Here is a 17,500-nt window from a genome sequence, read left to right on the forward strand (position 1 = left end):
AATGGAAATACTCTCAAACTAGCCAAAATTATAGTGTTCATTATAGCAAAAAAAAATAATTGGACAATAAAGATTATATCATTATTATATGCACGAAGGGTAGAGAGAACATCGTTTTGTTTTTGTTTTTTGTTTTTGTGGGTTTTTTTGTTCAAAGTTAAAAGAACAAAAATTACATATTATTTCTTATCATTTTAAATCTAGGTATGAGATTTCGGGAGAAGAGAGACACAGAGAGGGAGAGAGAGAGAGAGAGAGAGAGAGAGAGAGAGAGAGAGAGAGAGAGACAGAGAGAGAGAGACAGAGAGAAAGACGGTGAGATAGATAGAGAGAGAGAGAGAGAGAGAGAGAGAGAGAGAGGGAGGTAGGGGGGGGGGTTGTTTAAAAAGCTAAGAATGTTAACCAGTAGATATTTGTCCAATCAAAACATGGGATTAGTGACACCCCCTGCAAGCTTGTTCGGACAAATATAGCTGGTTGTTTACAAATAAGAAATTACATGAAGTTGACGTTACTCTGCTCTTTGTTATATTTTAAAGACCGTTTGGTGTGTGTTTACATCGAAGATGATAGGGGGGGGGGGGGGGGGGGGGTTGGGGGTAGGGGGTAGTAATATTTAAATGAAAGCCGGCAAACTCAAGATTAAGATTAAGTATATATAAATAGTATCTTATTTAGGACAGTTTCAAATTCATTTACAGTCAATACCGACGTGCATGTATGTGCAGGTCTGATAACCCAATTCCTGGTAATGGAAATCTAATAAAAAGGACGCAAAATCTTGTCCATTCAACACTGTTAAACTTGGCCCATAAGCGGGTTCGGGTGTCAGACCTGCATATAAATACACGTCGGTCAATACTGTTTACAATAAGAACGATGTCATTGATAGATAAATAAATAAACCAACAACAAAAAGAGAATAAATAAATGAATAGATATACATATAAATGAATAAATGAATAAACCAATAAATAAATAAATAAATAAATAAATAAATAAATAAATAAATGAATAAACCAATAAATAAATAAATAAATAAATAAATAAATAAATAAATAAATAAATAGATAAATAAATAGATGAATAAACCAATAAATAAATATATAAATAAATAAATAAATAAATTGATGAATACCTATATTGATTAATTAATTAATTTATTAATTAAATAATAAATAAGTCGATAAATGAATAAATAAATATACTTCATACCATATCTTAACCGACAGGTTAACACTAATTATTCCTTGACATCACTCCAAAGACATTCACTGATCTCCTATCCACGCACTTCGATCTTATAACGCCTGATTCTAATCCAAATTGTGCCATCCATCCATCAACGTAACACACGAGACACGACAATGTATCTGAGTCATGGAGGAAGATTCTATGATCTGATGAAAACATCCGGTCAACGTACGTCATCAAACACATTACAGGAGATCCTGAGGTCCACCCCCGCCTGGAGACCATATAGCGTGTTGATGGAATCCCCATAAAACGGGCATCGCCGTCACTTAATAACCACTATGTCCCATTATAGTGGATTAACGACAAATCGGGAAGGATTGGGTCCCGTTATAACGACAAGCTTCCAACTGTGACACGATAGTGACGAACTAGTCCCTACTGTGACGCAAATTTGTGACTTGTTCCTCGTGATTATTGGAGGCAAGGGAGAAAAATCTGATAAATGCTTTGTGCTTGGTTAAAATACTCACAACATCCGCCAGCCGGATATGATGTACCAGCTCACAAAACGATGTGTAACGTTAAGCGTTTATAGATAGTTTGCGCTTGGCTAAGAAGCTCACAACATTGCCATCCGGAAGTATAACGGACCAACACACAAAACTGTGTGTATCCATGAACGTTTATAGTCAGGTTAATACAGTTCAGTGAGCATTATTCACAAACGCGGATGGCAAAAAACAATAACAAAGGCCTGAATGACGTCATCTACGTTCTATCTATAGTCTGATTGGTACAATTTAGTGAATACTACTCACAAAAACGGCTGGCTAAAACCAATACTTGGCAATAAGTATCAATAATCGTTTTAACCTGCAGAATTAACTCCCGCCTCCCTCCTCTCCTCCCCCTATCGCTCTCCCCCCCCCCCTCCACACAGACACACACACACACACACACACACACACACACTCTCTACATACATATACCTCATAGCAACAGTGTTAATGCAAACACCATAAGTAAAACAACAAAAATTAATAATCTACCATTTATTATTGCCAAGATCAGTTATCTCTGTTGTGGCTCCCCCCTAGTTTAATGGACTTTTCTATCAGTTTTCTTTGATGGTAAGACAATTTTCTAGTACAACTGTATATAATAATAATAATATAAAACTATGATCACGACCCTCTGAAAGATTAAAAGATCTGTAACATAATATGTGGAAGTTAGTCTTTTTTTCGTGGTTAGTCGGTGAAAATTATTGAACAAGAATCAGTATGACAACCTAAAAAGTAACAAGGTATTAAACAAAGGAAAATTATTAACTCGATCTCCTTCCTCGGTAAATTATATTATTTTATTGGGTTTTTTTTTTCTTTGTTTTCTTTTGTTTTCTTTTTCCTGTTTTGTTTGTTCGTTTGTTTTGGGGTTGTTTTTTTTTTGTTGTTGTTTATTGGGGGGGGGGGGTTGTTGTTGTTGTTTTTTCTAATAGATATAATAAAAGACACAGTCACACAGTGAGTCAAAAGTCTCTGCAGTTTTATTGGAAATGATATAGGTGGGTTGTAACGACATGAACACATATGCAGGTCTGACATCCGAACCCAATTATGGGCCTGGTTTAACATTGTTGTAATGGGAAATATTTTGCGTCATTTGTTGTTGTTGTTGTTGTTGTTGTTGTTGTTGTTGTTGTTGTTGTTGTTGTTGTTGTTAAGATTTCCATTACAACAATGGGCCCATAATGAATTGGGTTATCAGACCTGCAAATAAGTGCACGTCGCTAGGTGCCGATTTATACAAGGATAATTGTGAATAACCATGACCTATTTTTACAAGTACTTAGACGACTTTGCTTCGTACCCGACAGATACTGAGTTCGATCACCCGCCGCTGCACTCGCACCAGCTCAATTTGCGGCGCTGCACTAGTGTAAATGTTGCTGCTCGAAGCTCGAAGAAATAAATAATAACTTGAAGTTGAATGTAAGCTTCAATTTAATTACAAAAACAGATCAAATGAACGTTTCGGGTTTCCCCTTTATCAACAAAACAGGATGATTGCACTGCGCTTGACGCCTGGGTTATTCCATTCTGTCCTTGGAATAATATACCCTAGAGACAAATGTCCCTAGGGGATGAATAAAGAGAATTTTATATTATTTTTACATTTTTAAAAAATATATTTTAGTTAGGGGCCTAAAACCGTTAGAAATTTAGAAATTGAGATGACATTTGAAAAAAAAGCTTCGTGTTTAGTTGAGATTCAATGAGCTGTGGCCTTCGACCTATAGAAAATAAAAAGCCAGATTTTTTTTATTTAACGCAGTCATTTGTTTTTTACTAGCACATCAGACTTTTCCCAAATGTAAAGTTATTCCTGATTTTTTTTTAAACCAGGTATCTGCCATACTCTGGATAGACACATATTAAAAAATTTAGACAGAAAAAAAATCGTCCTTCAAATATCGATCGATTAAAATGACCCTCATCTTGGAAAAATTTTAAAAAACCCTCTCAAACCTGGGACCTCGCGAGAATTTAGGTTTGAGAGTTTTTTTCAAGATGAGGGTCGTTTAAATCGGAAGTCTCAGACTTGAGAGTTTTGCCGAGATGTGGGGTCATTTTAAATCGATCGATATTTGGATGATGAGTTTAATGGCCAAATATTTAAATACGTTTCTTTCCAGAGTAGGACAGTTAACTGGTTAAATACCGTAAGAATCTCAGCTTTCAAACTTTACAGATCTTTTCGGAATTCAAAAACAATGAGATGAAATATGCATCATGGCTCTAAAAACATAAATGAGCTTTTATATAGGACTTTATCCTCTAAACGTGCTCAAGTCGCTTTATTAGGGGTCCCTAGCCAACAGCAACACTTAATATGTAGGACGAGACATGACGCCTGTTAGGCAAAAATATATTATGTTTTATAGAGACAAAGCTATTAACAGACAGGTACTCATTTTACACCTGAGTACGATGAGAGAATGTGAGTAAAGAGCCTTTTTTCAAGGACTCATATTATGTACCGCTCAGAGCGGAACTCGAACCCAGGACCCCCCGAATCCTAGGCTAGTGTCATACTACACGAGCACATCGCCACAACCCGAGTGACAACTTCCTCCTACACCAATGAGCTCCCCATTTTTTTTTTATTTGTTAACGGGGAGGGAACAAAAAGAAAACCAACAGACATATCTCCGAAAGTGTAAATAAACTTTTGTTGAACACGACGAAAAATAAGGTTAAATTTTGTTGAGCGACGATGATATAAGCCTGATAAAGTTTACACAAGATTGCCAGTTTGACTCTTTTAAATGCCAGACCCAAAAAAAAAAAACAACTGGCAATTTTTGAAATTCTTAGCATCCAATATACCTCTAAAAATGTTCCCTTTTGTTCGGAAAACGGAAGAGGGGTACGACGAGACTGCGATATTACTTATTCACAAAGTGGCCGAGTGGTTAAGGCATTGCACTGTACCCGGAATGCCCCGCTTCAGGCACTTTCGGTTTTTTCCTTGAGCAAGATTATTAACCCCCACTTTGCTCACTTGGACAAAATGGTTGATTCCTGTTGACATCAGACATCTTGTTTGATGAATCTATATTCCTTCGTGGAATGCCTAGGCAAAGATATCTTATGGTGTCGTGGAGGAAAAAGGCATAATTTTTTTTTAATATACAGCACTATCCACTAAACGTTCTCAAAGCGTTTTATAAGAGGTCCCAAGCCAACAGCAACACTAAACATATAAGACGGCACATGAATTATGTTAGGATATAATACAATCTATTTTTACAACAGAGACAACGCTGTAAACGGTCGTGTACTCATTTTACACCTGAGTACGGTGAGAGACTGTGAGTAAAGTGCCTTTTCCAAGGACTCAACACTGCTAGGGGAAAAAAAAGGCACTTTGAACACGTTTAGTGGATATTGCTCTATAAAAATACTCGAGTTGTGAAACGGTATGGCCTCTTTTTAAAAAAATAAAAACATCACTTGTAATTTTGAATGGAAATGAGCATGGAATTCGTGAATGTAAAAGCCTGTACAAGTTTGTAAATTTAATCTTACTTTAATTGATATTTGGGGGTCTCGATAGCTCAGTTGGTAGAGCACTCGCTTCACATGCAAAGGGACTGAGATCGATCCCGTGTGCAGTCGAGATTTTTTTCCTGACCCCCTGTCCACCCAGCAGTGATTGGGTAACTAGGTCTCTTAGATCTGGCGGAAAGTACACTTGCGATAGACTAGCGCCCTGTCCAAAGGGTAGCAAGAAATTGCTGTTGTCCGTTTCACGCTATAGAAACCGGGATAAACTCCGGCTCCATAGGCCTAATGGCTCTGATGGACTTAATAGATAATTACTGGTATACGAGTAGAAGAACACTGCGAAGTCCCAGGTTTGAGAGTTGTTGCCAAGATTGGGGTCATTTTAATCGGTCTATATAATTTGAAGGACGAGTTATCTGGCCCAAATTTTAAATACGTACGTGTCTTTTCAGGGTGGAATTGTACAATAGCTGTGATGGGATCTTTTGAGTGTTGTTTTGTATTGAAGCACTTCAGTGGTGACGTCACAGAGTAAACTTGTTTGTTTGATCAATTTGTCCCTGACATTTGGATCTTGGGTTAGACACAACCTTGACACTAATCACTAATTCAAAATAAATATTGCACAGATCAGTAGCTTAATTAACCTCAAGGCTAGGGTTTCCATGAAAAGATGGAAATGCGTAGTAGTAGTAGTAGTAGTAGTAGTAGTAGTAGTAGTAGTAGTAGTAGTAGCAGTAGTAGTAGTAGTAGTAGCAATAGTGTGTAGTAGTAGTAGTAGTAGCATAGTGTAGTAGTAGTATAGTAGTAGTAGTAGTAGTAGTAGTAGTAGTATAGTTAGTAGTAGTAGTATGTAGTAGTAGTAGTAGTAGTAGTAGTAGTAGTAGTAGTAGCAGTAGTAGTAATAGTAGTAGTAGTAAAGAGTAGTAGTAGTTAGTAGTAGTAGTAGTAGTAGTAGAGTAGTAGTAGTATAGTAGTAGTAGTAGTAGTAGTAGTAGTAGTAGTAGTAGTAGTAGTAGTAGTATAGTAGTAGTAGTAGTAGTAGTAGTAGTAGTAGTAGTAGTAGTAGTAGTAGTAGTAGTAGTAGTAGTAGTAGTTGTAGTATGTAGTAGTATAGTAGTAGTAGTAGTAGTAGTAGTTAGTAGTAGTAGTAGTAGTAGTGAGTAGTAGTATAGTAGTGTAGTAGTAGTAGTAGTAGTAGTAGTAGTAGTAGTAGTAGTAGTAGTAGTAGTTTGTAGTAGTTAGTTAGTAGTAGTGTAGTAGTATAGTAGTAGTAGTAAGTAGTAGTAGTAGTAGTAGTAGTAGTATAGTAGTAGTAGTAGTAGTAGTAGTAGTAGTAGTAGTAGTAGTAGTAGTTAGTAGTAGTAGTAGTATGTAGTAGTAGTAGTAGTGTAGTATGTAGTAGTAGTAGTAGTAGTAGTAGTAGTAGTAGTAGTAGTAGTAGTAGTAGTAGTAGTTAGTAGTAGTAGTAGTAGTAGTAGTGAGTAGTTAGTAGTAGTAGTAGTAGTAGTAGTAGTAGTAGTAGTAGTAGTAGTAGTAGTAGTAGTTAGTAGTAGTAGTAGGTAGTAGTAGTAGTAGTAGTAGTAGTAGTAGTAGTAGTAGTAGTAGTAGTAGTAGTAGTAGTAGTAGTAGTAGTAGTAGTTAGTAGTAGTAGTGTAGTAGTAGTAGTAGTAGTAAGTAGTAGATAGTGTAGTAGTAGTGTATAGTAGTGTAGTATATAAGGTAGTATGTAGTTAGTTTGTAGTAGTAGTTAGTAGTAGTGTAGTAGTAGTATAGTAATATATACGGTAATTGGTAGTGTAATCAATTTCACTAAATTATTCAACAATTCATGTGTTTATCTAGTTTAATTCATGTTTATTTAGTCTTAGGACATTTTTAATTTTTAGGCTTACTTTAATAGATTAATAATGGTAGATGTTAATAATTAATCATATATTATTTATTAATTTTGTTGTTGTTGTTGTTTATCTGTTTAATTGTGCGTGTGTGTGTGTGTGTGTGTGTGTGTGTGTGTTTGTTTGTGTGTGTTGGGGGGTGTTTTGTTGTTTTACTTTGTTATTATTTTATTTATTTTGGTTCTGTTGTTAGTGTTGGTGTTGTTGTTTGTGTGCTTTTGTCTTTTTAAAGTTTTTTTGATGTTGTTCTGATTGCTGTTGTTCTGGTTGTTGTTGTTGTTGTTATTGTTGTTGTTATTGTCTTATTTTGATTCTATAAATTCCCTTTCTTGATAAAAAAAAAATAAAATTTTCAATTGTACTGCTTTTTTTTTTTCTACCACCACTGATTTTACCTAAATCCGAGAAGGGAAACGAGTTGCGAACCAGTAAGAAAATAATTCGCAAACTAAAATAATATTATGGTGAGTATTTGACGAGAAGACGATAATAACAATGAATGCCTAGTGCCGTCCGATTAATACAGAAGTCTTCTTAACTAATATAACTTTCGCTTTTATAAAAAAATATTCTTAATCAAGTATTCACACAACAAAAAGATGTAAAGGTTGCTGCTCGAAGCTCGAAGAAATAAATAATAATGTGAAATTGAATGTAAGCTTCTCCAACTTGATAAACGAAAACAGATAATATGGACGTTTCGGGTTTCCCCTTTTATCAACAAAAAAGAATGAATGAAACACAACAGACTCGTTCGTCTGTTTTCGTTTATTAAATTGTAGCTTAGACGCCTACACTCAATTTCACGTTGTTATCCATACAACAAAAAGGACTGATAGTAGAAAGCATGTACTATTTTGTTTTCTCTTTAATTTATGACATAACAACTATTTCTCACAACTTGTCGTATTTTTCCTTTACAAATGAATGGAAACGGAAGCATCGTCACGTATTCAATGAGAGTAAATTTGATGCTTGATGTTGAACGTATCGACGTATACATATATGCAGATCTGACACCCGAACCCTCTTATGGGCCTAGTTTAACAATGTTATAATGGACAATATTTTGCGTCATTTTTTGAGATTTCCATTACAACAATGATGAGCCCATAAGGAATTGGGTTATCAGACCTGCAAATAGCTACAGGTCGTTACGTATCATTTGTTATATTAACAGATAAAAAGAACAAGCAACAAATAATGATAAATAGATAAACCAGCCGCCGGGCTTGCGACGGTGCACGAGTGCGGACCAGACTTTGCTGATTGGGTCGATCGTCATAACATAGTAGTGTGAAAACCATAAGAGGCTGCTGCCCCACAGAAAAATCCAAACTTAGACAAAAATATTGGCAATAAGAGAGATTGCATAAGCAGTAAAATAACCAATAAGAAAAAATGTCAAAATTGCAAACAATATCCAGCCAATTCAATACCCTTCATTTCGTCATCGACATTTCGCTACTGATTCAAATCATAGATTTTCATTATATTGAAATGAAGAGCCAAGCGCTATAACCAGACCTGCCTGGTGCCACAAGATCACATAGCCGCACAGATATTGCCAACAACAACAAATTTAACATTTATTTTTCAACTCAATGACACGATAAGGGAGAAAAGTCACCACATAATTTTACAAATTCTGCAGTGGTAGGTAATTTATCTTTTGCATATTAAGAAGTTGAACTTGGACAATCTTTGTCATAATATTCTTTTTTTTTTTTCATTTTGACGGTTTAACCTTTAACAGGCAAGGTTTGATTTTATCCTAAATTCTAACATTTTAATACATTGCTGTTTTACCGGTAGATCAATAGAGGCATTTGTGACTCGGGCGTCTTGAAAACGGCTAGGTCTGCTAGGGGTATTAACAGATTAAGAATGGATGAAAATGGTTGGAAAGAAATTCACGTTTGCCCTTAAAGGGTTAATGGGGGTCCTGATAGCTCAGTTGATAGAGCATTCAATTCGATTCAACAGTCATGTCGTCACTTCCCTTGTAATGACGCATTGTAACTTAGTAACTGGCTCTAAACTATCGGGACATTGGCGGACGTCTTTATGAAATATTTCTCCGACGAGCATAAGCGTGTATCCAGAGGAGAAAAACATTATAAATCTGATCATGTTTTGACTTTTATACATTCTGATCACAAGACATATGAAAAGTTCTAGCCAGCATGAAGAATAAAAAGTACCGTGTGTCTGTGTTTAGAACCACGATGGCCGCCGTTGCTGGGCGACGTGACATCAGACTATTGTATCCTATTCACACACGGCGGGACCGGTTCCAATTCCGGGTGAAGTCAATGTTTTTCCTTACTCCTCTCCCATTGTCCACCCAGCAGTGATTGGGTCGTTGGCACAGTAAGATCTGTCGGAAAGTACTTTGCGACAGATTAGCATTCTATCAAAAGAGTAGCAAGCCATTGATTTTGTCTATTTAACGCTATGTAAAAAAGTAGTCCTTCAGAGTAAATTGGGCCCATGGAGCCCGGGTTAATCCCGGTTTCTATAGCGTGAAACGGACAATAGCAATCGCTTGCTATCCTTTGTATAGGACGCTAGTCTGTCGCAAAGTACTTTCCGCCAGGTCTAATAGACTCAGCTACTGTTGGGTAGACAGGGGGATTTAGAAAAAAAAATCTCAACTGCACCCGGAATTGATCTCGGTCCCTTTGCGTGTGAAGCGAGTGCTCTACCAACTGAGCTATCGGGACCCCCATTTAACGCTATAGAAACCGGGAAAAAGTCCAGCTCCATGGGCACTATGGCTCTGAGTGAGTTTTTTGAATATCATAAGAAAGGAAATCCAATGTTGGAAAGTTTGAATTGATAACTATGAGATTAAAGAAAATTACAATTCTTTTTTTTTTATTATACATACCTATTCACAAATAAGCATCAAAGGTAATCACTCAAATTTAAAAATGCGCATCTAAATCCAACTTTTTTTTTTTTTGGTTTTTATCTTGTGGTGCGCACCAAAATCCAACGTATGCAGAACTCCAAAACACTTCCGTCCTCAAAACTGGCCAACCACAGACTCAGACAGGCCAAACACAACCGACTTCAGTCAGGCCAAACCCGAGACAGATTTCAACTTTCATCCGCAAACATGTTTTATTTCACACCTTCAACGAGATGCTGTTTGACGCATCAGGAGTTTGCTTTGATGACAACCATTGTTGACGAAAGCTTGCAAGCTTGCGATGGTGACATTCACAGAATTAAATGTCAGTCTCGCCGATGTATTTCGAGATTTTGATTTATCCGCAAATTTAATGAGAATCTATTCTTATCTCCCATACTCCGAAAAGACTCTTTTTAAACAAAATTGGCCAGAAAAATAATTCTTCAAATATCAATCGATTTAAATGACTCTCATCTTGGTAAAAACTATCAAACCTGGGAGCTCACGAGGTCTTGCTTATACCCAGGTTTGAGAGTTTTGCCAAGAAGAGGGTCATTTAAATAGACTGATATTTGAAGGATGAGATTTCTGGCCAAATTTTAAAATATGGATTTTCCTTGAGCACGGCGGTAACAAATTGGTAAATCATGATGGTATAATATACCGGTTACTCTTTGTCACAAAGGAAACGCTTTCAACTATTAGTAACGACTTACATCGGGGTATTTAATGAGCATCATGAGCATCATCATCATCATCATCATCATCATCACCATCATCATCATCATCATCATCACCATCATCATCACCATCATCATCATCATCATCATCATCATCATCATCATCATCATCATCACCATCATCATCATCATCATCATCATCATCATCATCATCATCATCATCACCATCATCCATCATCATCATCATCATCATCATCATCATCATCATCATCATCATCATCACCATCATCATCATCATCATCATCATCATCATCATCATCATCACCATCACCATCATCATCATCATCATCATCATCATCATCATCATCACCGTCATCAACATCATTATCATTATTGTTATCATTATTATCATCATAATCATTATATAACAATATATAAAATAAAATAAAATTCCCTTTATTCATCCCCATGGAGAAATTAGTCTTTAGGGTCTATTCCAAGGGAAGACTGGAATAACCCAGGCGTCAGCCACAGTGCAGCGCCGCAAAGTGAGCAAGAGCTAGGTGACTTGCTCAAGGCCACACAACGAGGCGGGTAGTCGATCTTGTTACCTTGTGGCTACAAAGCAAAGACCGTACCGCTTAGCCACGCTGCCCCCTTAGTATTATTACTATCATCATCATCATCATCATCATCATCATCATCATCATCATCATCATCATCATCATCATCACCGTCATCATCATGATCATCATCATCATCATCATCATCGTCATCATCATGATCATCATCATCATCATCATCATCATCATCATCATCATCATCATCATCATCATCATCATCATCATCATCATCGTCATCATCATCGTCATCATCATCGTCGTCGTCATCATCATCATCATCATCATCATCATCATCATCATCATCATTGTCATTATTATAATTATTATTATCATTATTATTATTATCATTATTATTATTATTATTATTATTATTATTATTATTATTATTAGTAGTAGTAGTAGTAGTAGTAGTAGTAGTAGTAGTAGTAGTAGTAGTAGTAGTAGTAGTAGTAGTAGTAGTAGTAGTAGTATCATTATCAATAGTTGACACAGAAGAACAAAAATAAATACAGTTCGCGACAGACAATAAAAAAGAGATAGTTTGTTTTCTCTTAAGCCCCCCATAGACGCCGACATCCGCTGGTAGCGGGACGGATGACCTAGTCGCTGTGACCCGATCCCTGCGTTTATCGCAGATGATTTTTGCCCACATACGGGGAGATATTTTTTTAGGCGATCGGCGATCGGGGGCGTGGCAGTATAAAAAAGTGGACATTTTTTTTCGGATTTTCGCTGTTTTCACGTCGGATTCGTGATCAGCGTCAAATTTACAATAGGTTTGATACTAAGAACTGTGTGTTTACTCCAAAAATTGGTGAAATTAGAAATAAATTTTAATTAATAGTGAGGCTACGATCCCAGTTACTGTCTGTTATTCTATCTTTCGTCTTGCGCACAATAGTGATTACTTCTCACTAAATTATATCAATTAGACTGTTGAAGGAACGAAATTGACATCATTCCACTCTTTGTTATTGTATTAAGGCAGTCATTTTGGTAATTAGTTCTCACTAAATTATATCAATCAGACTTTTAACGTTCAAGGTTACTTGTAGTTTTGTGTGACGGTACGTTATTTCCGACTGGTGGATGTTGTGAGCATTTTACCTAAACTCATAGCATCAATAACCGTCCAAGATATTCCCATCATATTAAGCAATAGATATAAGAGAGAGAGAGAGAGAGAGAGAGAGAGAGAGAGAGAGAGAGAGAGAGAAAGAGAGAAAAATTTACTTGCGCTATATATACCGCTATATTCAATAAAGGTGCTCAAATCACTTTATAAGGGTCTTTGGCCAACATAAAAACATGTTAGACGAGACATGACTGTTAAGCGATATTGCAATTGTTTCCCGACAGAGACGACGCTGTAAACAGCGAGGTACTCATTTTAACAGTGAACAAGGTGAGAGAATGCGAGTAAAGAGCCTTTTCCAAGGACTCAATTATGCGCCACTCAGAGCGGGACTCGAATCCAGTACCGTCCAATCCAAAGGCGAGTGTCATTTCACAAGATCACATGCATAGCCGCACAAAAAAGTGATGAGAGAATAGATTCATATGTATTGAAGGAGGAGAGAGCGGATGGAGTGAGTAAAGTTCTTGGATATTTATAGAAGGAACCAAATTGACGTCACTCATCTCATTGTTATTGTTTTTAGACACCCATTTTTATGATTAGTTCTCATTAAAATATATCAGACTATAACGTTCAAGATTCCATGTAGATCTTTGGGCTGGAGTGATATTTCTGGCTGGCGGACTTTGTGAGTATTTTAATTTAACACAGAGCATCAATAGAAGGAATGAATTGGACGTTAGTCAACCCGTTGTTATTGCTTTTAGACAGCATTTTATAATTAACTTATCACTAAGTTATATCAATCAGACAATGAACGTTCGCGTTTGCAGTTTTGTGTGTTAATATGTTATACCCCGATGGAGATGTCGTGAGTATTTTTCCAATACGCATAACATCCATACATTTGCAATCCGATTTAAGTTTAAAAGCAACGTAGACCACGGAAATTTTTCAATTTTGTGGACAATAAAGATTTGTTATTTATCGTCATTATTATTATTATTATTATTATTATTATTATTATTATTATTATTATTATTATTATTATTATTATTATTTTATTATTATTATTATTATTATTATTTATAAAACAAATCGACAGTGTTCCCGTGGCAGGTGAAACGGGTACTCCTCGGGACTACTCGCATTCGCACCCCCCCCCCCCCCCCAACCACAACCGCCACCACACACACGCACACAGCTCTTTTTTTTTTTGGGGGGGGGGGGGGGCGTTGTTTGTAGAGTATAATTCAGGGTTACAATGCCCACCCCTGTCATCACTAGTCAAGGCTTTTTGGCATCTGCCAATCCCAAATGTCTGTGTCAAGGTCGACCGTCATGTCGCGTCTACGGGTGAGGAGGAAAAAAAAAAAAAAGAACTGGCATATTATTATATCATTACATTGAAAATTATGAAAACTATTTTTTATTTTGTATGAAATCCTTTATAAATTTTACGATGATCAAGAACGAAACTTTTGCCATCTACCTCTTCCTGGCGCAACATTTATAAAAATATTATTTTAAAAAAATAATAACACAGCATTTATTTGGCGCAATATCCACGTGCTCAAAGCGCTTTACAAGGGGTCCCAAGGCAACAGCAATATTAAACTTGAAAGACGAGACATGACGCCTGTCAGGCGATGTGACATTTTTTCCTAACAAATTCAACGAACGGCCATGTACTCATTTTACACCTGAGTACGGTGAGAAAATGTGAGTAAAGAGCATTTTCCAAGGACTCAACTCTGCGCAACGCAGAGCGGGTCTCGAAACCTGAACCTTCCGATCTGGAAGCGAGAGTCATACCACAAAACAGGGAGGAGCACTGTTCTGTCGGCCACATAACCTCAATATTAATTAAATTTTATTTCTAATTTCATCAATTTTTGGAGTAAAAACATAGTTCTTGGTATCAAACCTATTGTAAATTCGACGCTGATCACGAATCTGACGTCAAAACAACGAAAATCCGAAAAAAATTGTCCAATTTTTTATACTGCCACGCTCCCGATCGCCGATCGCCTCGAAAAATATTAAGCAAAGCGGGCTTTGCGAGCGATGGACCGTACCTAGGTTTATCGGCCAGGTATTTGGCCACACACATTGCGTTTTCACCCAGGTTTGCCTGATCGGGGTCTGGACCAGGATCATATCCGGGCGTGTATGGAGCCTTTTAGACTTGAAATACCAAAAGCACCTGAACCTTCTGACGGGTGGGTGAGTGATACCGCCTCATACTTCCCCTCTATCAACTTTGTCCTTTCAATATAAATATTAGTCAAAGTGATACTTAGCTGCTAGATGCCTTTGGAGTGTAAAAAGTAATAAATTTAAAATTGAATACAACCAAGTGAGATTTCATCAGATCTTTGTAAATCGATTGTCAACAGTCAACAACATTCATCTGTTTGTGGTGACTGCAACTCCAAGGTCTAAAATAGACACAGCTTCAAACGAGAACAAAATACCATACACGGAACATTTCGGGCTCAAAACCCTTCTTCAGCCAATAACAGAAAACAATACAATCATCAGAATTTTATCCGCTAGTCTGGTCATTTTGGTGGAGGAAGAGACATAGTATGGGATGGTATATCGGCACTTTAACTTTATCGCAGGAAACGTAACAAGGCATTCCATTCTTCTTCTTCTTCTTCTTCTTCTTCTTCTTCTTCTTCTTCTTCTTCTTCTTCTTCTTCTTCTTCTTCTTCTTTCTTCTTCTTCTTCTTCTTCTTCTTCTTCTTCTTCTTCTTCTTCTTCTTCTTCTTCTTCTTCTTCTTCTTCTTCTTCTTCTTCTCGTATGCCGTGATATCCAGAGTCCCTTTTCGAAGATGAATGTATTCGTCTTTTTGAGTTCTTCTAGGTTGTTGTTTTTATATAGACAAGTTGCAGAGGGCCATATCTCTTCTCTATGGGTTGTGTATTTTCTACATCGCTACCGTATCTGATCCGCAGCCCTCTCCTCCTCACCACATGAGCAGATCGGTGACTGTGTCAGTTACAACAATGTTAAACTAGGTACATAAATGGTACGAATGTCAGAGATGCATATATATGTAGCCTACATGTCGGTCCATACCAAATTCCAACGAAAATGAACGGGAAATGAAAGAGACATTAAACTTTAATTTTGGCCATGACAAAGCATTTTGAACACGGTAAAGATCCACGTCTGTAATTGGTTTGTGTATCAGGCACAGTCAAACATCCTGCTTGCAGATGATCGACAGCTGGTTAGTTAATTTACCGCCATAAACTCTGGGGGTGGGGGGGGGGGGGGGGATTATTTTAAAATTTGGCCAGAAAACTCGTCCTTCAAATACCGATCGATTAAAATAAAAACCTCTCATCATGGCAAAAACTCTCAAAGCTGGGGCCTCGCGACGTCCCAGGTTTTTCGAGTTTTTACCAAGACGAGGGTCATTTTAATCGATCGATATTTGAAGGACGAGTTTTCTGGCCAATTTTTTTAATAAGTGCCTTTCCAGAATACGGCAGTGAACTGGTCAAAATGGTAAGTTGTGTCATTTAAGATTGTTTTTACTTGTAAGACAGAAACTTGCTGTGTTATTCGAACAATGGGTGAAAATACAAGCAGGAAATATGTGGGGTCTCATTAAAATTCATACAACCCTTGCACAGCCTTCAATTTAAATGTCACGAGAAGTTAACAAACGGATGGCTGAGGCGATGTGGTCTGGCGGTATGACACTCGCCTTCGGATCGAAAGGTCCAGGGTTTGAGTCCCTCTCTGAGCAGCAAATACTTGAGTCCTTTGAAAAGGCTCTTTACTCACATTCTCTCACCATACTCAGGCGTAAAAAGGAGTACTTTACCGTTAACAGCATTGTCTATGTCCGAAAGAATATTATTATCGCCTAACAGGCGTCCAGTGTCTCATCCTGAATGAGAATAAATCACAGTCTCTTTGCGTGTGAAACGAACGCTTCGTCAACTAATCGGGACTTCCCGTGAAGCGAAATGAATGCATGGTTAAAATGTGCTGTAGAAATCGTGTATTATATATATATATATATATATATATATATATATATATATATATATATAATATATATATATATATATACATATATATATATATATATATATATATATATATATATATATAATATATATATATATATATATATATATATATATATATATATATATATATAAACATTTGAAATTAAGATAGTTTGACTTCTACAACGTTGTTATCGAGCGTTGCTCTCATCAGGAAGTGGAAGTGAAAGTAGATTGTTGTGTTTTCGTATTTTTATAGATTCGTGTTTATGGAGGTTCGTAATTACATAAAAGGTGTTTGTTTCTATGTCTGCATGAGGAAGTTAGTTCGTTTCAACAAAACCGAAAAATTTATAAGAAACACCAGATGGCGAGCTTTTTTCTACCTAAACCCTGACCAAACGGTTAAAAATAAAGAAACTTTTGGATTTAGATCTACCAGACCAGCCCCATCCATACCTGAACTACGAGAATTCGAGGATGGAATGACAGATATCATCCGAAACATAAAATTCAGACAAATCAACGACACCTTCCAAAACAAACTACAACAAGACATACGATCCATACATCAAGACTCCAATGTTTACGTCGCCGCTGACAAAACCACAAACTTCTACAAGCTTACCCCTAAAGAATACACACATTTACTTGAGAAAAATATACAAGCAGAGTACAAGAAACAAACACCATCTACGACACCTGACATTACAGCAGAAGACAAAAGCATCGCCGAAAACCTACAGCTAAGTGACAGAATAGACACCACAGCAAAATCTAACGCCTTCATCACTATCAAAGACCATAAACCAAACTTTCGCAACAACGTACAATGCCGTCTCATAAACCCATGTAAATCACAAATTGGAAAAATAAGTAAACAGATTTTAGACAGAATCAACACCAAAATCGTCAAGAAAACCGAATTCAACCAATGGAGAAACACCACTGAAGTTATCAACTGGTACAGAAACACAGAAAACAAACAACGACAAAACG

The 17,500-nt window shown here is 36.7% G+C and overlaps 1 protein-coding gene across 2 annotated transcripts in view; it reads right to left on the bottom strand.

The window, feature by feature from the left end:
* LOC144964492 (salivary peroxidase/catechol oxidase-like) overlaps window positions 1-10,309 on the bottom strand; it is a 37,171-nt gene extending 26,862 nt beyond the window's left edge. Inside the window, exon 1 of one of the 2 annotated variants that reach the window (XM_078898861.1) lies at window positions 10,059-10,309. The gene's annotated coding sequence lies outside the window, so the exon portion shown is untranslated. Of the gene's footprint in view, window positions 1-1,215; window positions 1,381-10,058 lie in introns of those variants that run through there. The other variant, XM_078898862.1, reaches the window with a different exon arrangement.
* Between the last annotated feature and the right edge of the window lie 7,191 nt (window positions 10,310-17,500).

The sequence above is a fragment of the Berghia stephanieae genome, chromosome 2, assembly GCF_034508935.2.
Source record: "Berghia stephanieae isolate SIO BIC M18660-M18661 chromosome 2, UCSD_Bste_1.3, whole genome shotgun sequence".
NCBI lineage: Eukaryota > Metazoa > Mollusca > Gastropoda > Nudibranchia > Aeolidiidae > Berghia > Berghia stephanieae.